Below are 24244 nucleotides of genomic sequence, written 5' to 3' on the forward strand. Positions count from 1 at the left end.
GCAGAGATACTGTCTTTTATAAAAGGAAGTTTCACTAAATGCACGTTTGTGACCTATGCAGTTTAAAGTACTGAACCGGCTACACTACATACCGGCGAGGGTTTCAGGATTCTTTCCTGGTACAACAGACATATGTATTGGAATTGTCCAGAAATAGCACAGTTCTGGCACGATGTGGCAGAGGTGCTATACGAAATGATTGGAATTCCCCCTATGCTCCTACCTCTGAAATACCTACTGGGTGAAATAGGCAAAGTATCCACAAAAGTATGTAGACTGTTTAACATGCGTTGCATTATTGCTAAAAAATGTATTTTGTTGTAATGGAAATCCAGAGCGACACCAACTTGTCGGGAATGGTTAAGAGAAATGACTTCTGTGAATGAGAGGCAGGAGGGATACGTCAGGACAGTGAATGCAACAAGTAGACCCAAGTACATAAGGGGCCCATTCAGAGACTATCTTACTAATAGACAATTGAGAAATGCATAAAGATATAATAGTGAAAGAAGAATGTTAGCGTGCAGAGTGAACCAAAGAATGTAACTTACATTTTATAGAAGTGTGTGATAGACAGCGTCGGGAGAAACCTGTTTGCCTGTTAATTAAATAAAGGAAAACAAATTCAAAAAAGAAAATCTCGAACCGACCCAGGTGGTGCGGTGATCAGCAATAATCACAGGGAATGACGTGTGCGAACGGCAAGATAAGCCTGGCACAGAGTCAATAGAAAGCGGACCTCCACGTTCAAAGGAAGACATGAGGATTTGCTCACGAGTGAATTGAAAACCACTTGCTGGTGAAGACATTATACTAAAAAGAGAGTAACAAGCTCCAAGAACGGCACTCACTAGACATCAATAGAGACACTGAAAAGAAGGTGCTAGCCACAAAAAGAAAGATTAAAATCATCCAGAGAAACGCAGCAGTGGGCGTACGTTTCAGCCTGCAAGTTCAAGTATCGGCACAGAGCACCCATACATCGCGAGGATGTCAGAATATGAATGGAGCGAGGAGGAGCAGGCTCAAGACCTAGCTTACAGATTCAGAGGGGTGCTAGGAAGCTCGTTGGTGGATGTAATGATGCCAGGGGTGAAGCTCTTGCAAGATAGGCTGGCTACACTAGAGTCAATCTTAAGCCAGACACATAAAAGCACCGAATCAAAGCAGAGCACGCCCACCAAGAACTCAGAACGAGGCCTTAAGGGGAGTACTACAGAGACCCGTAAGAGGGAAATCTCTACAGACGCCCCGGGTCACACCCACAGGGCGAGCAAAGAGGCTCCAGAGGCTGCTGATGCTTTTGGAAAGTTAAGGAACGCTTTCCTGCTGAAATCAGCTGTGCCAAACCTCGTGACACCCTCCCCAGGGGAAGATAATATGGGAAATGCAGATAGACTCAGATGAGGAGTCACCGGAGGTCGCACTGTCTTCACAAGAGGAAGAAGACAAGCCAGAGGAGGATTGGGCAAGTCCTTCCTGAGGAGGCAAAAGAGCCCAGAAAGAGAAACAGCTGGAGGGTGACGGCAAAGAGATATCTGACATGTTCGTACCTGATAACATCAGGAAACCCAGGTCATCAGACTAGCAACCTTCACCCAGAGTGTTCTAATACATGACACAAAGGCTCAGGAAGGCGCTAGACAAGGACACGAGACCATGTATGAGGGCAGAGGGCACCCGTCCAGACCTGCCAGCCAAAGTAGCAGGGGCACCTGAATTAGACCCTAAGATGTTAGCATTTACCACCAAAACAGCTAAGGACCCGTGCAAGGGTATGGACAGGTCTTGGAGAAGCTGCCAAGAGAAGGTGCTAGACCTCGCAAGCTCATTGGCAAAGATCATGGACCTAGCAGAGTGCGCCAAAGACACCACAGAGGAAGTAGACGCAGACACGTCAGCAAACTGGGCACAAAGAGCAGTCTGTCTGCTCGGAAACACGAACTGTGCAATATCATCAGAGAGGAGAAGATGTCTCCTGCTGAAAAAAGACACAAAACTAAGCAACCTAGCCACATATGAGGCGGTCGAAGAGGCGCAAGGCCTCCTATTCAGAGAGACCTTTGGCAAGGAGATGGGGAGGTTCGTAGGGACCTACACCTCTCTCGAGAAAGTCAGAGCCTCAATCAGAATGTTTTCCCAAGCAGAGTTTTTTCCAGGGCCGGCCACTACAGAGGTTGACCAGCCGGTCAATTTCAGGGTGTGTGGAGACCTCAGAACAACAGGGCCCACTACTGGGAGAACAAGCAACAAGACTCTTTCTTCCCCACCAGAGGATGGTTCCCCAGAAGCCGCACAGACAGAGGTCCAGGAAGAGGTCAAGGCCCAGCCACAGGCGAGACCCTTTACATACCTACCTATACGGGGAGGACACTACAATTTTGGCAGAACTGGCGCATACTTTCAAGCTATGCATGAGTACTGCAAACAGCCAGATGCTAGCAAAAGACGTGCCAAGAAGGGGCAGCGCTGATCCTAGTAACCCCGATGTGGAAGTCACAAGTATGGTTTCCGACCCTGATGGAGACGGCCACGAATTTATCGGCGGATCCTTGACACCAGTCCCCTTATCTTAAGGTGTCTCTCAGCCAGAGGGTTACGATTAGACTTTGTAAAAGAGCCAATGCAAGAGTACATCCCACGCGTAATACATCTGGCACAGACAGAGAAGTAGAGCCTGCCATATGAGCTAGGGCAGCTCGATCGGAAAGGGGCCATCGATTGATGCATGGGAGCTCCAAGATTCATAAGCAATATGCTCCTGGTGCACAGGAAAGAGAAATTTAGGGAGGTCATAAACGTAAAAGAATTGAACGGCTGGGTATTATAATGCCACTTCAAGATGGAAGGTACCCACCAACTGAGAGACACCTTAAGATAAGGGAACTGGTTGACTAGGATCGACCTGAAAGATGCTTATCTCACAGTACCCGTCCAGGCAGAGTTCTGACCATTCCTAGCATTCAACTGGGATGGACAGTTCTGGCAGTTCAAGACAATGCCCTACGGACTAGCATCAGCACCATGGGCTTTCACCAAGCTCATGAGACCAGTAGCAGCAGCAATCAGGGAGAAGGGGATCCGTATGATCATATACCTAGACGACATGCTGCTAGTGGCAGACAACAGAGAAGCTCTAATATACCAGACGACATGGGTGACAGAGCTCCTCGCATCGTTAGCATTCCTAGTGAATCAAGAGAAATCAGACATGACCCCATCAAAAAGGTTAGACTTCCTAGGCTTTGTGCTAGTCAGCAACTCTAGAGTTACCAGACAGAAAGATCCAAGAAAGAGATCAAAGCATGCCTCGGCAAGCAGGTGGTATCTCTGAGAGCCCTAGCGAGAATAGTAGGGTTATTAGCATCATCTATTCAGGCAACATTCCCCAGGCCCTTACATTATCGGACCCTGCGAAGACTGAAAATCAGACACCTGCAGCAGGGGCTGGAATATCACCAAACGATCCCGCTAGATCACAAATCCATCACAGAACTGGAGTGGTGGTTGAAGAATATGGATGCTTGGAATGGGCGAGCCATTTTCAGAGACTGCCCTGATCTAGTTATAGAGTCAGACGCCAGCAGAGTAGGCTGGGGAGCACGGTGCAACACGTTGGAGACAGGAGGGAAATAGAGCACAGAGAAATTGCACCTCCACATAAATTGCTTTGAGCTACTAGCTGGATCTAAGCATTTACAAAGGGGAAAGTGAATTCATGCATTCTGCTGAAGATGGACAACATTTCAGCAGTCAAGTGCATCAATCACCTAGGAGGAAGGAAGTCCATGCTCCTAGCAGAACTGACAAAAGACTTTTGGCATTGCTGTCTCCAGTCAGGGACTTCAGTCACAGCAGAATACCTGCCGGGCACACTCAACCTAGTAGCAGACTGGAACGCTCGGTACCTGACGGATTCCAGTGACTGGAAACTGAACGCAGAGGTATTCCAGCAGCTGGAGAAGCTATGGGGGTGGTATGTTTGCGTCCTGGCTGAATGTGCAGAAGAACAGCTACTTCAGCTGGAGACTAGACCCGACAGCCCGAGGGGCAGATGCATTTCTGCAAGATTCACGACAGGAACTGCACTACGCACTTCCCCCCTTCATAATGCTGAGCCGGATGCTAGCAAAGACGTGCCGAGAAGGGGCAGCGCTGATCCTAGTAACCCCGATGTGGAAGTCACAAGTATGGTTTCCGACCCTGATGGAGCTGGCCACGAATTTATCGGCGGATCCTTCCGTCAGGAGAACACCTGCTAACGGACCCAACTGGGTCGTTTTATCCTCTCAGAGTGAAAGGGATTCTCCAGCTAATGGCGTGCAGGATATCAGGAAAGGCTGGGCACTGCCAGGCATTTCAGAAAAAGCTGCGGAGCTCATCGCAGAGTCATGGGCTCCATCTACTCGGAGGAGCTAGGACGTGGCTTGGAATAAATGGTCGAGCTGGTGCAGAGGGAGACATTTTCATCCCATTTCTGCCCCTGTAGTAGCAGTCCTTAATTTCCTAGCACACCTGTTACAGGATGGGAAAGCATTCAGGACCATTGGGGTATCTAGATCAGAGATATCAGCGGATCACTTACCCGAAGATGGAGTCCCAGTAGGAGAGAATCCAGCAGTAGTAAGGGTGATAAAGGGAGCCCAATTTAGAGTGCCACCAGAGCCGAAACATTTACAATTATGGGGCGTGACGATAGTGCTACGCTTCCTAGCAAGTTGGCAAGAGAACAAGTGCTTATCCTTAAGGCAATGGTCAGGCAAGCTAGCCATGCAGGCGGGTAGCAGACGTCAAAGCCCTGGAGGTGAACAGGAAGGCATTTGGGCCAGAAGGAGTGACTTTCACACTAGCCAGGAGAACAAAGATTTACTCCAAATCTATCTCTTATCCCTACTTACCAGGGCACCCGAAATGGTGTGTAGCTGCGTGTATCAGACAGTACGAGAATAGAACAGCAGAGACAAGACCAGTAGGCATCACCCAACTCTTGATAGTGCGTAGGAAGCCATACCACACGGTAGCGACGGCCACCATTGCCAGATGGGTGGGAGAGATTATGCAGCTAGCAGGAATTTACCTGAAAAGCGGGGGACTGGGCCAGCGATAGTGCGTTTAAGACCTTTTACTTTAAGCTGATCCAAGCAATGGCGACAGCACTAATGGGAGGCTTTGAACAAGCATAATGCTCGCCTCCGGTCTTGACATAGAATGAAGACTCCCCTGCATACGGCACAGGGAGTCTTGATTCTAATAAAGATATGGAGGCAAGTATTAATTTCCCGCCCAGAGCATGCACTGTAAAGGAGCATTAAAAATGTTTGATGATGACATGAGGGACAGTGCATTTCCTCCACCCTAATGACGATTACCTTGTGTGCTCCGCAGGTGATGATCAGAAGGCTAACTGAGTGAGAAGGAATGAGCTGCGACGCAGTACAGAGGGAGCAAGGGACACGACAGGCTGGCAGCTAACCCAATCCAGTTTTCACTGGGGCTTTCGTTTGGTTCAAGGCTGCTACTATAGATCAGTTCAGAGCATCCAAAGAAGAGGAGCGAAGGATAGGAAGTGGCATCTAGACAGGGCAGGGACTGCCAAAGACTACAAATCCACAGAGAACAGAGGGAAATGTAGTTTTAAAAAAGAAAGAAAAGAGAACATGAGTGGAGTAAGTCATTTTCGGTTTTTGAAACTGCTGAAGAGTAGTATTAAAGAAGTTGAAGCCTAATGCTCGTCTCCGTGTCTTTAATAGAATTAAGACTCTCTGCGCAGTAAGCAGGCGTAACCTTCATTATCAGCCAGAAAACCCCACTTGCCAATGTAGTGATAACTAATTCATGAAAACGTCCATTCTTTTTTCAAGAAACAAAACTAGTTAGCAATGCTGCAAGGATTATCAGGAAAACACATATTTTCTGTTACTACCTTTCAAGACCACATAGGGTTATTATTTATTGTATTTTATTTATTTATCGGACATTTGTATGGCGCCTATACACAAGTGTTTCCAGGCTCCACTAGACAATTGGGAAGGGTGATAGAGGAGACAAAATCAATAACAGTAAGGAATGGTCCTACTAGCCCTTGTGACATTCGGATCGTGCAAGTGCAGTGACAATAAGTGCAGTTGGGAGGGGGCAGGTCTGGGCGGGAGGGCTGGCGTGAGGGAGGGGGCAGGGAGAAGTGCAGGAATGCAGGGGACCCAGGGCTGGGCAAGTGCTGAGGGAGGTCTAGGAGGGCAAGTGCAAGGGGGAACCAGGGGTCAGGGTAAGATAGTGCGGGGAAGGGGTGGACCAGATTCAGGCTAGTCGGGCAAAGGGCCCCATGAACAAGTGCTGGTAATGGGTACCGGGGAAGACTGGATGAGGAGGGCAGTCCCTGGGGTTGAGGCCAAGGATAAGTCTTGCAGCCCTATTCTTAATTATATGAGGAGGGCAAAGGGAGGAATGAGGCAGATTGAGGAAATGGCTGTTGCAGTACTCCAGCCTAGAGAGAACCAGAGCTTTGGAGACATTGAGATTCTGGGAAAATATGAGGAAAGGGAGGATGCCTATGAGGAGGTGTAGGAGAATGTTGGACTTCTTGGCAAGGTCTGTGATGTGAGGGGAGAAGGAGAGAGAGGAGTTGAAGATGACCCCAAGGTGGGTTGCCTCACAAGTGGGCGAGGGTAGGGGGGCTCAAGGAGGGTAGCAATAGATTGCCCAAGAATGGGGTGTTGGAGATAGGTGTGATAGCAGGGCAGGAAGGGTCAGCAGACTGCTTTTTTAAGATAGGGTCACACAGGAGTGTTTCAGGGGTTGTGGGAAAGGACCAGTGGTGAAGGAATGGTTACAGAAGTGAGCTAAGGCAGGGGCAAGAGAGGAGATGTTGTCCTCGATAGTTGTGAAGAACAGGGGAGCACTTGTTTGGAGGAGACTTTCATAGAGCGACTACTCTAGAGACCTCATTCGGTACAACGGGAGATAAAGAAGAGAGTATGGGGGAAGGCAAGGGGGTGCCAAGGGAGACAGGAGCAGAGGGGGGCAGGGAAGGGGAGTAGAGGCGAGAGAGGCCAGGGTTTTTGGTGGAAAAGTGGGAGGCCAGTGCAGTGCAGCGCCTGGGAGGGAAGAGGAGAAGAGGAGACTGGAATATGATTGGCGAGTTCCTTGCAGAGCTTGAAAAGTTCACCCATGTTGGCACTGAAGCAGACATTATTTGAAAAGGGTAATCTAATTGTGTTTTACAATCCCATAAACTTATTTAAATGTGAGTGTTATGGTTGGCTGCAAGAAAATTTGAGAGGTATGCAGATTATTACACTGGGAATACATTTACTTCACAATTGCCCTGCTACGCTTTACTAGTGGCTCACGTGGAAACGCTCGTGAATAGGCGCGCTAGAAATAAACTATCATATCATATGTGTGCTATGTCCACACACCTTACTGAGCCAAAGATGCTAGACAAGAGGCAAGGTGAGACAAAAAGACAGTAAACAGCTTATGTGCATTCAGACCTATGTGTGGCCAGATAGAAAAGCTGACCTTTATATGCCCGACCTGATGCCCAATCAAGGCTGGCGATTGAGGACTTGCAATGGAGGTGTCAATGGCAGGATTTACCAGAGCTTTGGAGTGCTTCTTTTTGGTGAAATGGGGCCTGTCTTCTGAGGAAGCCACCCTGTCAGTTAATCAAAAACAACCAACAGAGTGTACCACAAAGAAAGGGACCAAGATAAGGAAAAGCCCTCTCCTCCAGGAGATGGAAAACAACATGAAGTATCCTTCAAGGATTTGCAGTGAAGAGAAAGGTTCTATGTTGGCTGGCAAGATGACGGGTGCAGCAGGTAGCGGAAGGAATACTCCCAATCATGGAGTGAGGATCGGAACACTGGAAGACGGCAACAAGGGAGGAGCAAGTAGGAAGGGGAGGCAGACAAGAAAAACACCAGGAAGGAAGAAATCAGGACCAAGTGAGTGTGGAAACGTACAACAATAATGCGTACCAGTTCCCGCAAATGCCGAAGTGAAATAGCCACCGGAGTCTGTTGCGGCGTCCCTGAACTGGAAGCGAAGGAACCCTGCAGGGTTCCTCGAGAGCTGCCATCTTGGGATCGGCAAAGCGGGAGCTCTGTGCCACCATCTTGGAAGGGGCAAGCTTGTACAAGGTTCAGGAAGGTTGGCGGTGCCACCGCCGATGGAGAAACACTCGATGTGTGACAGGAGGTCCTGTCCATCTGTGAGCAGTGTTTTAGAACATGGCTGGAGACATGGCATTACCTGCAGCTGAGTGTGCTTATATGCGCAAAGCAGAGGAGTTCTCCTCACGTGCTCCTGGGACAAATGAGACAGTGGCTGAGAGGGCAATTGCTATTGCGCCCCTTGATATCATTTTCTTTGGCCTTAAAATAATGCTGAGGTCATAGACAGGGCAGTGGAATGCTCTATGCAGTAGGGGACACTGACTAATGACCTATATCCCGTTGAAGACATATGTAAAGGCGAGTATAGGCATTGACTCTCAGTAGACCCGGGGTGGGCAATTTACGACTCTCCAGATGTTTTGGACCACGACTCCCATGACCCCTCACTGTTGACCATGATGGCTAGGACTAATGGGATTTGTAGTCCAAGACATCTGGAGGGCCAAAGGTTGCAGATCCCCAATGCCTTGTTCAATATAAAGTTGTTGCACTGTTGTTATACTGGCACTTATCACCTGATAAGGGTCTGACAGATTTAGCATTGTGGTTTCTTCTGGATGGTAGAAAGGCTACAAACTTTGTATGGACTTCATAAAGTGGCGTTTTGTAGATAGAGCCAGCTCAGGCTGTTGATTGGTTGGTAGATGCTCCTCAGCTTGTCTGCTGCATTCGATCTTATAGACCACTCTCTACTCATTAGAAGGCTGACTGAGTTTTGGCATTTCTCTGAAATGCTGCTTCCTGGATGGAATCTTTCCTTAGCCGCGTGTGACCAGTGTCGCTGCAGAGAGTTTGTAAGCATCTTCAGTCCAGCGGACCTGTGATGTGCCGCAGGGAGCATGTATCTCCCCTACCTTGTTCAATCTGTACACCCGGCCTTTCCTAGACCTATTGGACAGCTTGGGTGTTCACTATACGAATTAAGCAGACGATAGCCAGGTCTTACTGGAACTCTCGGGTGATTACGCCAAGGATACCCCGATGGTGAATTAAATCTTTACCTTAATCCAATCCTGGATGATAACAAAATCCCTAGCACTTAATAACGAAAAGACTGAGCTTTTAATCTTGAGCTCAGGTCCAAGGCTAAAGAAGTTGGATTCCTCACGCAAATGCTTCTGTATTGCTAGATGTGTAATTCCAATAGTCCCACACTGGGGAACTGAGAATATACTTGTAATGCCTGCGCCCTTATACCTTCTGGTCCGGTGCGCCATATAAATAAATAAACAAACAAACACTGTGATAAAGCAGAGGATGATGAGCTACTTCAGAGCCAATTAAAGAGTTAAAGACTAATTAAATAATTATTTCCCGAGTGAGCTGATGGAGTGATGTCATAGTGGACCTTGAAGGGAGGGCCTTCATTCTCAATGACATCGCTGTCGGAAAAGGCCAGGGTAAAGAGGTGTGTCGTCAGGGGCCAATCCAGGCTCTAGCCGGCGAAGGAAATTAAACGCCAGTGAACAGCTGACGAGAGGGGGGCTAACGCGTCTCGAGGACCTGACTACTTCCACGAAACGAAGGAAAGGGTGAGAAGAGACTTTCTTTACCTGTTTGTCGGTTTCACTGGGAAGTTGCCGTGTACTAAAATGAGGATGAGCGGCTGAGTGAAAGGAGGTGACAAGAATAATGCGGACAGCTATACATTCACTAATAAGTCAAGAGAACCCTAAAGCTGGGGAATTGGAGAACACGACGCTTTAACCCCTCATGTACCATCACATTTAAGTTGAGCTCCGGAACAGGAGTAACGAAATGTTGAAAAGAGGAAACGCCATGATTAAGCCCAAATTAACCCTAAAGAGTATGAAAGGGCGAAGTTAAAGACTTTAAGAGAACGCCTTTGCGCACCAAGTTCCCCACTCCTCGGCCAACCACAAGTTAAAGAGAGTCTAACACTTCAACTTCAGACAAAGAGAGCCAGAACTGCATTGGCAACTAGACATTGAGTTTTGATCCATAGATAAATAAAGAAGGTTCAAGCCCAACCGTGTATTGTGTGTTCTATTTCCATCTGCTCTATCACACACACCAAACGTCAAAACCCTGGGTGTATTTCTCGATTCTGTGCATCTACGATCTTCCTGTGCTTATCTTAACTCTTTACTGAGGCAAATTCGTACACATCTCTCTAAGGTGAATCATGCTGTGATTGCCTCCGCTCTGGTTAACACCAAGTTAGACGACTGTAATAGTCTCCTGACTGGCATGTCCGCCGCGAATATCAGTAAACTACAAATCTCTCAGAACGGAGCTGTTCGGCCAATACATGGTTTGGGCAAGTTCCATCACACCTCGGAAGCAAGATGGGACTTACACTGATTCCCTGTAAAAAACAGGATTCTCTATAAATCCTTGACCCTAACACACAAATGCCTCAACGGAACTGCACCTAAATACCTAGCAGCTCAGATCCTGTAGGCTCCGGTCAAGAAAGTGCTTTGATCCAACAATACTCATCTTCGAGCCATTCAATATTATAAACTCACAACATTTGGGGTTGCCAGTTTTAATTGCTGGGCACCTAGATCATGGAATTAACTGCCCCTGGCTCTCAGATCAACCCCCTATCTGACACACTTAAACAAAGCATTGAAAACGCACCTCTTTGACAAAGCAGTAAACTAACCTCAGGGACTGGCGGGGGAGGCTCCTGGGCTGTGGCCAGTGCCATGTGGCTCTTTGTTTGTGGAGTGGTGGCTTTCTTGGTCAGGCCTCATAAAAAAATAAGTGGTTTCCACAAGTGTAATACTTTGTGCGGTGACCCTAAATAAGAAAGAATAGGAATAACAAATAATTTCTGGAATTCTATACAATAATTGCTAGACTCATTAAAGGTTTATCTCAGGCACACTTCAGGGGGTGAGTCACTGATTTAGTTTGTTCTTAAACACCTTAAATTACAATGCAGACAAAAACGTCCCGACTATATATTTTACGTTTTGCAAGTTGCAGTTATAGCATGTTTTTTTTACTGCGGTTGTCTCTCTTACGATCATCACAAGACATTCCGTTTCGGTGTCCTCGGTCACTTGACAAAATCCTTGTGCCTAGAAAGCTTTTGTATAGTGTAGAAATGTTTGGCCATAGCACATCAAGTGGCCATTGATTTCATTGTGCTTTGTTGTAATGTGTCTATCTTTCCTATCTCCATGGTATGCTGTTCAGGATGTTTGTTTGCATGTATGAGGTATGGAGTGCCCAGAGTACGGGATGCCGTGTCAGTGCACTGCTTTCCCTACACTATTCTTTAATACACCGTTATGAACCCTCCAAATGGTATGTATTTTGCCATACTCTGAACCCTGAAAAGTAGGTCCACGCAGGCTTGACATGTGGCCCACATTGCACCAGACCTGCAGATGCACTGGCCTGCTGATACATCTCAGTTACAAGCTTAATGATATCTACTACAGAGTGTAATTTGCTTTCTGACTTTGAGAACATTCAGACATGTAATATCTCATTTACTATAGCTGGTAAGGCAGCTATTGCTGGAAAGATAGCTCAGAGGGTTGAGCGCTCATTTCTGTGATGTGTATGTGATCTGCAGGTTGCAGGGTCGAATCCCGGCAAGGCCAACTCGGCCTTTCATCCTTCTGAGGTTGATAAATAAGTACCAACACAGGTAGGGTGATATTGTAATATTGTATGCATATTTGTTCTATATGAAGCACTTAAGGGTAAGTGCTGTAGAATAAACAGATCGTTATCAGTTGGCCTTGGACGCCTTCTTGTATTCACAGTAATTTGGTAAATGGGGCCTATAGACACAGATATTAACGATACAGATGGTGATCCATTCTTGTAGGAAATATATATCACATTACACTGATATCGTAACCATATTGTTCATAGTGCACTTATGAAAGATGCTATGTGAGGCCACTTCCTGGTTTGTCAAGTGGTGAAAAGGTTATGTTCCATTGCTTCCTGTGATGTCACTTTGGGGTGTGGTCAAATGACATCACTTCCTGTGATGTCGTGAAAGGTCGTGTGATGTCACTTCTGCTACCCCTGGAATTTTAACGAAATTACGTCCCTGACTAGCCTCTCCCTTTATGGACATCCCTCCTGACGGCTTCACTCTTTCCGCTCTCAACCGATTTTATCTCTTTGTTGGTCTGGCTTGGTTTTTTGTGCGCTCTGAGGCCTCCGGGCAAGTGGCGCCATACAAAAAATAAAGTAAAGTAACTGAATCATAACACAGATATAAAATATAGTCCCATGGCAACCTCAGCGTTAGATGGTTATGAGGGTTAATGTCAAGTCAGTAATTACCCAGAGATGTGTAAACTCCTCTACTGAGAATAACCACAGCTTAAAATACTTTGTTCTCTGGGTTATAACCCACTCAAGAGGACCACAAGCAGGTGTTTGCTCTCTGTGACAAACCGTATCTGAAAATCCATGTGTATATCATTGTGATTATGCTGGTAATAGCAGGCCAGCTGCAAATGCCAGTCCAATCACCTCTGAGCTATGTAACAGAAAAAGGTCCACTATTGAGCTTTTCTGAATTTCCTTCTTAGTAAAATTGATTCTGTATGGTCGGGAATTTTAACCTGATTTCCCGCTCTACATATCGGCCATGACAACCAAAAACCGAGCACACTAAACAAAAACGAATGGATGGTTCAAACAGTTATTTATGAATTACAAATTGTAACTAAATATTGTATTCCCACATTCTGATAATCACAAATGTAATCCTCAACAACAATAAAGACATTAAATCACATAATGCCAGGGGACAGTACCCTGTGGAGGTAAAATGAAAAGAAAAGAGAGAATAGAAACCCCGAGGAGTGTGGTTAGCTTTAATTTTTACCAAGTCTCACTTGATACAAGATTAGTGCATGAAAAAACAAGAAACATGAGGTTCATGAAAGAAGAATAGAATGTACTTCTTAATTTGAAGCGGAGAAGAAACAAGCATAATTAGTTCCTTGTTTTTGAATTGTTCTCCATTGTGTTCTACTTGTACAAGTTCTTTCAAATCCCCTCTGAGCAACCCCAGCCACAGACCATGTGTCAGCAGCAGGCTTCTCCTGTTCTCTCGATCTCAGCCAGAATGTTGGAGCCGGATGAGTTGTTACTTTTGAGGCACAGACCCTACGGCCGGCAAGGCCGTGTCAGTTTCTGTTCACCTAAAGGATGTACAGATTAATCCGGCAATTTTACAAGGATTCGAGTCAGCCATGGAGAAAGATAACATTAGTACAGATCACGGAGGAGGGCGATTTTTTAAACACACTCGTGAGCCACACAAACAACGGACTGGATGGCGGACACAAACAGGCGAGTTGACTAAACCTGCGGGCGCCACCATAGGGATTGAGGGAAGTCTCTGAGCAAGCAACAGCGAGCTGACAGCCCGCTATTCGTGTTTACCGATAAGGGACACGGGTGTTGTCCCTTACTTCCTTTCCGGCGAGGCGAAGCAACGCTGCTAAGCACAATAGTAAGAATAAAAGCAGGCAAAAAGAAAACAAAACATGTCAAGAGATTACACGGCGGGGAGATCCCCATTGGTCACCCCCACCTCCTGTGACCAGTGTCACACACACACACACGATGAAATAACCACAGTCAACTTTGTAAGGTTCTTTGGAATATAAAAGGTCACAGTTTATTTGGAGAAAACTAAAAACTTGGGACGGTCCCAGCCACATCATAGATTACAGTTAGGTATGGGTGGACACCCTATTTGCCACCGGCACAAGCTGACCACGCTTCTGGTTACTACCAGGTAAACACTGGTTACTACCAGTAGGACACTAGGGTCACTGACCAGGAGGTTGTTGGCATAGAGCCCTAAAAAGGGAAGTCAGTGCCCGTCGATGGATTGGCTCGAGCCCGGCCAATCCTGAGCCACTGCCGCCGAAGCTGCAGCGTGAAAGTCCCTCATTGGCTAGGACCTCTACCTTGCTGGTCAGTTTTGCTTTTTCTCAACTGGATCCTGACCCCTTCGCCCATGCCCTTGCAGAACAAAGACACATCTCCCAATGCAATGGCCCTCCCAGATATGTCATTCTTGGATGTGGAAACCAACTCACTGATCCTAAAAGCCCTGAAAAAAGCCCATGCGAATTCCGGCCTGAATAGGGATATTTCATACTCGTTAAAACACACACCTGACAAGGCACATAATAACTTCATAAGTAACCCAAAGTCAATGGGCTTGTGCCCGTCCTTTTTTCCAGGCTCCGATCGGGCCCAGCCTTTCAGAGCGGTGCGCACCAAGAAACTTTTAGTGGGATCACTTTTACCTTCAAGTTTAAAATGAAAAGCTATAGCTGCCAGATGAGATGCTGCCCAGCTCTTTGATTTGCCTTCCTTGTGAGCCCAGAAGACAAACGCTCACACCTGTTCATCAGCATTGCGCTCCATGCACTTCAAAGCAGCGGTTACACTCCTGAACTTACCATAATTCTGCTGATATCTAAACCGGACGCCGGGTGTGAGCGAACGCTCACCTAACTCACAGAGCACCCTGTCCACGCTACCAGCTGCCACCACTCCTTCTGGGACTGCGCTTCCTCCTGCCTGCCCACTGGGTGGGCCTTCCGAAACTTGGTCCACTGAAATCGAGAAAGAGCGTCAGCAGCAATATTTGCAGTGCCCGGCACATGCCGAGCCCTAAATTCAATATTACTGTAAACCAAATCTTCACCAATTTACGGAATAAGCTCAGCATCGCCGGGCAAGATGCTGACTGTAAATTAATTGCCTGGACAACAGCCCTATTGCCTGACCAAAAGCACACTCTTTTGTTGGCCAGTGCTTCGGGCCACAACAACAGTGTGACCACGATGGGAAACATTTCCAAGACCATGATGTTTTTAGTCCTGCCTTTTTTGTGCCACTGTCGTGGCCATCACTGGGCGCACCATTCTGGACCTAAAATCACTCCGAAACCCTCGCTACCTGCTTCATCTGAATACATCTGCAGCTCAACACTGCTCTCCCAAGGAGTCCGCCAAATCTGTACCCCATTGAAACTTTCTAAAAATGTGCACCACATCCTTAAGTCCGCCATCAGGGCCGCACTTAGTCTTATATGGTGTTGTTTTCATACTACACCCGCAGTTGCCCTGGCTAGCCTGTGCGCAAAAACCCTGCCCGCTGGGATCACTTTGGTTGCAAAATTAAGTTTCCCCAGACGTTGCTGCATCTTTTCCAAGGTAGTTCTGTCTTTTTCCAGATTATTCACAATCTCTGCCACCAACCCTTTGACTTTCTCCACTGGTAGCTTGTATGTCCCTTCTGTAGTATCTATTTCAATCCCTAAGAAAGTCAGGACCTTGCACGGCCCCTCTGTCTTCTCTGGGGCTAAAGGCACCCCCATCTCTTTCATCAGCAACTGGAAGGAAGACATGACAAGTGCGCAGTCACTAGACCCATCCCTGCCAGCAAACAGAAAGTCATCTAAGTAGTGTACAATGGCACCTCGTTGCTCTAACCTGCGCGCTAACCCACTCCAAAAAAGTGCTGAATGTCTCAAAAAGGGAACAAGACACTGAGCAACCCATGGGCATATATTTATCGACATAAAAACCACCTTTCCATTGAAAACCGAGCAAGTGAAAGCTGGCCGGGTTGACCGGTAATAAACGAATTGCAGACTCTATGTCAACCTTTGCGAGCAAAGCCCCCCTTCCCATGCCAGCTACTACCACCATGGCCTGATCAAAGGAGGCATAATGCACGGAACCTTGTTCAGGACTCAACCAGTCATTCACTGACTCGCACTTTGGGTAGGATAGATGGTGAATGAGCCTAAACTTGCCGGGTTCTTTTTTCGGAACTATGCCTAGTGGTGACACGATGAAGTTGGGAAGGGGGGGGACTGAAAAAGGTCTCGAAATTCTGCCCAATTCCAATTCCTTGCTTATCTTTGCTCCTACCTCACCTGGCTGCTCCATAGCAGAAGGTAAGTTCTTTGATAGCAGGCAGGTCAGTGGGCCCTCGTAAGGAATGCAAAAACCTCTGTGAAACCGCGGAAAAGCAACTCCCTTTCTTGCTGCTTAGGACAGTGATTTAGATGTTCCACTAAAGTGGTTAAGTTGACCGGGGAGGGTCCCTTTGCCAGTAAATCAATGCTCTGCCGCTTGGGATAATGATTTAGATGTTCAACTAAATTGGGAAAAATGATCGTGGAGGGTCTCTTGGTCTGTGCATCAATGCTCTGCCCCCCTGCACTGGTGATCGGGGGAGGCAGTTCAGCATCTGGGCCATTACTGTCCTTTTTAAGCTGTCCCCTGCCCCCTGAGGCACCCTCTCGCTTGATGCACTTGACCAGTGGATGGCTTCCCACTCATGGTTGTACCTGCACTTGGGGCCCTTGTTAAAGAACCGGCATGTGTTGTTGCCTGTTTTATGGCCTTCCTGTGTTTGCTAGTATTTGAGCTGGCCGCTCCGGAATTATGGCCCTTGGGCCAGCCAATGACAATCCCCTGGGGGAGGGGCAGGTGAACCTCCTCACTTGACTTGCAGAGCCCCCAAGCAGTGAGTGTCTGCTTCGGGTCCAAGCAGCAGAGCAGAGCATATCGGCCTTGCTGTAAGTTGTGGACCGACCGAGGAGTCCGACTTAATGGTAAGTACTGTTTAGTGATATGATCTATCAGTGGGGAAGTGTTTGCTTCTGCAAGCTTTTTTAAAAACACTTTGCGAATCAGGCCGAACTGGCGGTAATTGCAGTTGACACTATGAAGGCTAGTCATAATAACAGACCCCGTAGCACAGAATCTGACAGCTGACACTGTCGGCTGCACTCAGTGTGTATGGAAAAGACAGCTCAATGTAAGGTACTAGCGAACACTTTTACTGCCTTATTAACCAATGTTTGTAATGTTGAGAACGGCCAATCTGGAGGGTGGAATTCTGTGACTAATATTGATTTCTCTGACGGTCAGCGCTTTGGATTCCTTCCATCGCTGGATTTACTTCCCCAGGGTGAACGGTCAAACTGTTTCATGCACTCAAAGCGGTGAGGAGGAATCTCCTGCCGACGAGGATACCCTCAATCTCATTAATCTTTGCCCATCTGAGTCAGTCCCCGACGCAGCACAATGTGGTGAAAAAGTACTTTGCGGCAGGAAGATAGCTGAAAGAACGTATGCAGGACTATCATTTACTCGTTGTGATAATGTCTGTGTGTTGCAGTTGTGTGAGATTCGATACTTACTTTGCGTGACACACGTTGTGGAATAGGTGATTTCATATATATATATAACCAGGAGTAGTTCTGAAGAGTGTCTTGCACTTCTGGAAAGGAGGCAGTGCATCAGTGACAGTGCACGTTGAATGGATGCAGTGCATCAGTGACAGTGCACGTGGAATGGGTGCAGTGCAGCATTGACAGTGCTCATGGAATGGATGCAGTGCAGCAGTGACAGTGCACATTGAATGGATGCAGTGCATCAGTGACAGTGCATGTGGAATGGGTGCAGTGCAGCAGTGACAGTGCACGTGGAATGGATGCAGTGCATCAGTGACAGTGCTCGTGGAATGGATGCAGTGCAGCAGTGACAGTGCACGTGGAATGAATGCAGTGCATCAGTGGCAGTGCTCCTGGAATGGATGCAGTGCAGCAGTGACAGTGCACGTGGAATGGATGCAGTGCATCAGTGACAGTGCTCGTGGAATGGATGCAGTGCAGCAGTGACAGTGCACGTGGAATGGGTGCAGTGCAGCAGTGACAGTGCACGTGGAATGGATGCAGTGCATCAGTGACAGTGCTCATGAAATGGATGCAGTGCAGCAGTGACAGTACTCATGGAATGGATGTAGTGCAGCAGTGATAGTGCACGGGGAATGGATGCAGTGCATCAGTGACAGTGCTCATGGAATGGATGCAGTGCAGCAGTGACAGTGCTCATGGAATGGATGCAGTGCAGCGTGACAGTGCACATTGAACATGTCAGTCACCGACACTAAACCCTCTCATTCAGAATGTAGCTGGGAAATGGAAGATGCGGACGAGGGGTTCCAGCGAGTTACATATGCACATAGCGTTTTCTATGAATGACCAAATATTTTACCTGTGTTCCAGTCTACATTTTCTTATCCAATGTCCATTTTTAAAGTTCTCAAGAACTCAAAAACAAAGTCACAATTTCTCGCGAGATGTTTTATTATGTAGCTCGACTGGCATTTTAGTACACCCAGTTTGGACTTGTTTTCATACTGTGACAGGGCATTTATAATGATAAATGCAACTGGATTATGTCCTTATGTGGGCATACTGAAATATATTGGCAGAACAAACGTGGACGCTTTTTCTTATAATATCACATTATGCACAAAGCCAACATGAGTATGTTCTTACATGTGAATAATAGGGTATAATGTTGCAGTCAAATGTAAGGGCACAGCCAGTGTGAAAATGTTTTATACTGGCACATAATGTGGGAAAAGGCACCACGAAAATGTATTGGCGAAATGCTCGTGTGAACTATTGGTGACTTGCAGCTATTGGATTTCTTTCATGAGTTACCCTACAAAACCCAATTGCAAACTGTTTGGCTTTCTACCCAATTTTTCTAAATAAAAAGTGTGCTCTGAAGTGCACCATTTTCACCCATTATTTTAAAAAAATCTCGGGGCGAGAACCACCCCAAACTCCCCTTTCATGGTCTCGGCTCCCTCGCTACACTCGGTCGCTCGCCCATATCAGGGAAAGATATTTACGCCCCTCCACTTCAAAAATTCACCAGCCGCCACTGGTGAAAAGGCTACCACCGGCATTTCATTCCACATGGCGCGGCGGACCTGTAAACAGATTAAAATAATTACGTGCCCAAATCTTATAATGCTATCCAAATTGCGCCATGGGCCGTGCCCAAACGAAGGAAGAATCAGGTGTTCCTTCACGTGGCACGGCGGCCACAAAGCTATATGCAATGCAAACATACTATAAATAAACCATACCAGCACCCCGACATTTAAATTAAACGTGGCTCGCATTATATAAACATTCAGCTTCGGAGCCGATGTTCCTTACACGTGGCACGGCGGCCATACAGGTTGTATGCAATGTACATCTTCATCACCAGTGGCGCAGCGGTCACAAAAGCTAATTAAAACGTGCAAATGTAACAACATGATTGTGACAAGAGTGCGCCGTGGCCGTCGACGAGAAATAAAACAGGGACAAATTAAAAATTACTCGGAAGTGGGGAGCATTTTCGGCCGCTCCAGCTAACGCGGCGGTCAGCGAGCGGCGATCCCACATACCCCCGAAACTAAGGCGCAGAATCTGCGCCATGTACTTAACCCGCGAGTCGACTCTGAAGGCACGCCGGAACACTGGAACACTGGGACGAGATCCCAACACGGTGGGAGCTGCTGGACAAAGAGACTGATTGGCCGCAGCTCCCGCCTTATATGCGTCCGCCGGAACCCGACCGGAAGTCGGATCTTGAGGGACGCCTCTTACGCCTAGACTGGGGGAGGAAGAGTAGAGGCTGGTCCCCCCCCCCCCCCCCGCAAGGGGGTGGCCAGAGGGGACAGCCCGCTATGTAGGCTGTCCCTCTAGCGCCCCCTGCGGGGTCCGGTCCGCCTCTACACCTGCTTAATGACAGGAGCAATGGTGGTTAGACACGCGCACAGTGCAGTCCGAATCTGTCGGGTGTTACCACAGTAGAACACTAGGGTGCAAAGGCTATCTAGAAGTATAGTGCAGTTGTTGAGGCTAGTGCTGGCGTCAACTAGCGAACAGCAAACAGCACTTGTTAAAGCACTTGCACAAACGCACGTGCACAAATGCGCGCGCCTCCTGGTACTTGTAGGGATTTCTGGATAGGTAGGCTGAGCCTAGCTGATGTTCACTTAAAAGATAAAAAGAGGAGGGTAAATACCAGCGAGGGAGTAAACAGGGGAGCCAAAGTATGACTGTCTATGTTATTGTCCACTAAGGTCATGAGAAAGTCAATACCAAGATTCTTCAGAGGATTGCTAGTTCCAAGCAGTACAGGGAGTCGTGCCAGGTGACAGCCAACAGCACTTGTCAAAGCACTTGCACAAACGCACTTGTGCAAATGCGCACACCTCCTGGTAGTTGTAGGGACTTCTGGGTAGGTAGGCAGAGCCTAATTGAAGTTCACAAGATCCTTCATAGGATTGCTCGTTCGAAGCAGCACAGGGAGCTGTGCCAGGTGACAACCAACAGCATTTGTCAAAGCACTTGCACAAACGCACGCATTACTGGGCACGTCATGGTGTACGGGGTCAGGGCCAGAAACACGGCATGCACAAGGTCTGACAAGAAACATTATGCTATTATAGATCATTCCAATCTGGCTGGTGCTCCATATTTGGGGCGACCGTTTAGCGAATACTGAGCTCATTGCATTGTCAGATAACATGTCAGTAGGAGCAATCATAAACAGCAGATCAACCACTTGCCAACTGGTTTTACGCATCCAAAGGGCCATGATCATCATAACTCTGAACAGAAACATTGCAATAAGGGCAAAAGGACATCGCTGGCACAGAAAATAACATTGAGGACGCATTGGGCCTCATTACGACCCAGGCGGTAAGTTACCGCCTGGGCCGTGACTTTACCACCATGGCGTAAACTACGTTTACGCCATGGTGGTTGGCGGATTTACCGCCCCATTCCAACCTTGGCAGGGCGGTAAATCCCCATTTTCCCATTTTCCCTTCCCCATTCCCATTTTGCCCCTTATGGCATAATGGGAGTGGGGAAGGCGTTAATTACGCCACCGTAAATTACGGTGGCGTAATTAACTCCATGGTCCCTTAGCGCCATGGATTTTAACACCTGCTAAAAGCAGGTGTTAAAACATCCATGGCGCTAAGGGACCTCGGAATCAGGCGGTAAGGGTCGGCGCTGTTTACGCCGCCGTAAACCCCTTACCGCCTGAGTCGTAATGAGGCCCATTATCTCGATTTTAGTGGAACACATTTCGGCAAATACATGATGGACGTTCCAAGAGAGTGCTGGGAAATACTGACAGAGAAATGAGGGCAGCATCATCGCCAGCACCGGACGGCCGGGCTGTGACGTATCAGCAGTAGTGTCACACACCTCAGAGACGGGTGTCACCAGGAGCACGCTTCCTGCAGGAAACACAGACCCTGAAAAAGGGTTATTATTGGGCCCTGCTAAGATTGCGTTGGCTAACAACACCGTTATGCAATACAGTAAGTGTATTAAAATGTCACAGGTTTAACACATGTGGAAGCAGTAACGACAAAAGCTATTAACACATTTCTGGAATGGGCATACAACCAAGGGATGAGAAAAGATTGGGCAAATAGACACCTAACGGCAGAGACCTATTTTACAAAAATTCAGGGACGTTCAGACCCAACGCACACTGCATTAATAACGTATGCATTGAAAGGGTGGTGGAACCTGGAGTGCCCACAGAAGGATAAAAGGCACCCGTTGAATTTTGAAATGCTGGTAATTGTAATAGGTTTGCTAGATACAGCATGATCACACCCTTAAGAGACAAATCTGTTTAGAGCAGCATTCACCATTGCATATTACCGGGCTTTCAGGATAAGCAAACTTATCGCATCAAATACGAAAGGCAGCGATGGCTTGGGCATATTGGATGTTCAGGTAAAAGGAGATAATATTGCTATTGAATTGCAAACATCTAAGACCGGTGGCAAGAGAGAAATGTATATATACTGCATAGAGGACAAGCTAATCTGTCCGGTGTGTACCACAAACCATTGCATCACCAGCCACCCACACGTTGGGGGTCGTTTCCTGGTGCACAGGGACAGCAGCACATTAAGTCAATTTCAGCTTAAAGCTGTGCTCATGAAAACCATTGTAAAGGCTGGTTGGGACAGCAGGGAGTATGGGCAGCAACAACCGCTTGGCAAGTGGGGCTGGGGCCCCAAACGGTCAAAACAATAGGGGGTTGGAAATCAGACTGTTACACACGTTATATAAGACCAGAATTAATATGATGCATTTCTCCCAAACAGATCAAGATCCCACACAACTGGAGAGAGACTGAGATATTCTACTCAGCAATACTGGCCAGAAAGATATAGTTGGGGACAAATTCATGTAAAGCTATAGACGTAGCAAGGAAAAAGTTCAACAGGGCGGTGGGAAAATTCTGCACAAGTAGGGGAATCCATTTCATCAGGCACCGTGCCATTTCTTTGGCAAACCCTGAGCTGTTCCACAGCGATGGGACACACCTATCAGACAACGGTATGGACAATTTCCATGCAGAAATGGTAAACAGTCTAGCAGCAAGAGTTTGTAGATAAGTAACTTTTAGGGGGAACCTGGAAGGCCGGTAACCCATCCAGGTGTGGTGGCATGGGGCAGGGACACAACCCTAGACCTTGTGCCCAAAAGTGTACATTGTTTATTATGTGTAATTATGTTATGTGCAATAAAAACCATTTCATTTTATTGCCAAACAATTACATAATGTTTCAGTCATCATTGGGTAATCGTAACATTGGGAACAGTCGCTATTAACTCTTGGCTCTGCTGATTATAAGTGAACAGATGGGAAGAGGAAAGGGGGCAAGTTAAAAATTCAAGTAGGCAGGGCAATTGTTGGTCAAGACCTGTGAATCACAGAGGGGGTGGAGGCGCGGTCGATTCCGAGTCCTGCCACAGCCACTGCTAAATTATAGGAGGGAGTGAGGACAGGGAGTCAGGCAGCTAACGCCCGTCCCCAGCCAGACAAGTTCTTCTTTTTAGTTTTGCTTACCTATAAGCCAAAACGGTTGCATTAGAGTGTGGCTAGGGAGAAATGGCATATGAGGAGGGATACAAAGCTTCTAGGTCGGGTTTGGTTATTTACCCACCATTGACTGCCCATGGTCATGTTAAACCCTGTGGCCATTCCCACGCACTTCCTGCCCCCCCAACCCAACACACACCCTTTTGGGATCTCTTTGAGCTAGGTTGATCAAGCCTTTTAAATTTTGAGCTCGAAGTGCCTGCCAGTGGGTTTTTAAAGGCAGTCTTCTGAAAGTTAATGGGCCTCATTACAAGTTTGCCGATCCGGTAAAAACGGTGCCGGTAAGCTACTGGCACAGTTGTTACCAGACCGGCAGACTATGAGGTCTGCTCACAGGTGCCTTTTTTTCACGCGCCAGGTCTGAACTGGCAGGCGGGCCGGAACCCGCGAGCTGACCATGTCGGATGCACCGGCACCATTCAAGAATGGTGCCGGTGCATCCACCCTCCCCATTCCCATGGAGCCCTATGGGGCTCAAATGGGAATAGGGACGAATATTTTCAGCGCACGGGAATGGGCAATGACTGGGCCCGGCAGGGTTGTTAACACCCCGGACATTGCCCATTCCCGGGCGCCGGAAAAAAAATGACTCCGGCAGCAGCTGTGCCAGTTTTACCGGCACGGCTACCGCCAGAGTCGTAATGAGGCCCAATTACTTAATTGGAGCAGTAAAGACACTACCGTTGTAATGAAACAGTCTTAACCAGGTCTGCTTTCAGCCACTCAATTTATAAGCACTATGCATGTCCTTCACAGACGTCATGTTAAAAACAAGCATTGGCAAAGCCAACAGTTTTGGCTTGTATATAAGCATTAGCATTTGTCAGGCAGAGCTACTGTATTCCCAGATAATCACACCATTTTGCAGATGCTGCCATCAATGTTTTTACTACTACAGCAGTGCCGGGAAAATGCCTTTTGGATGCCGACAAAAAAGACAACACTGTTGGAATTACCAATGCTCGTTTTACTTTCCTCCCAGCTTGGTTTGTAGGGTGAGGAGGTAGGTGTTGTTCTGTGTTTTTGATGGCTAGGTTCTTCAACTCAGCCGTTCTGAGTTGTGTGTTGCTCACCCACCTTTTCTTGCTCCCCTAGGGGGCCGAAAAGAGGGGCAATTACACCCCTAATACCTGATTTGCTCCCTTAATTGATAACCTTTCAGGAGACTTACAAATGCTCCTTCCACCACCAGTCAATCGCACGTTTACATTCCTTTGTTTGTGAGCTGGTTCTTTATAATGGCCTGAAGCAGGCATCATGGGAATAGAAGGGCAACAAAGTCACTTTCGTGGCAGCCCC

This window comes from Ambystoma mexicanum, chromosome 1p, assembly GCF_040938575.1.
Source record: "Ambystoma mexicanum isolate Mex_15411 chromosome 1p, UKY_AmexF1_1, whole genome shotgun sequence".
Classification (NCBI taxonomy): domain Eukaryota; kingdom Metazoa; phylum Chordata; class Amphibia; order Caudata; family Ambystomatidae; genus Ambystoma; species Ambystoma mexicanum.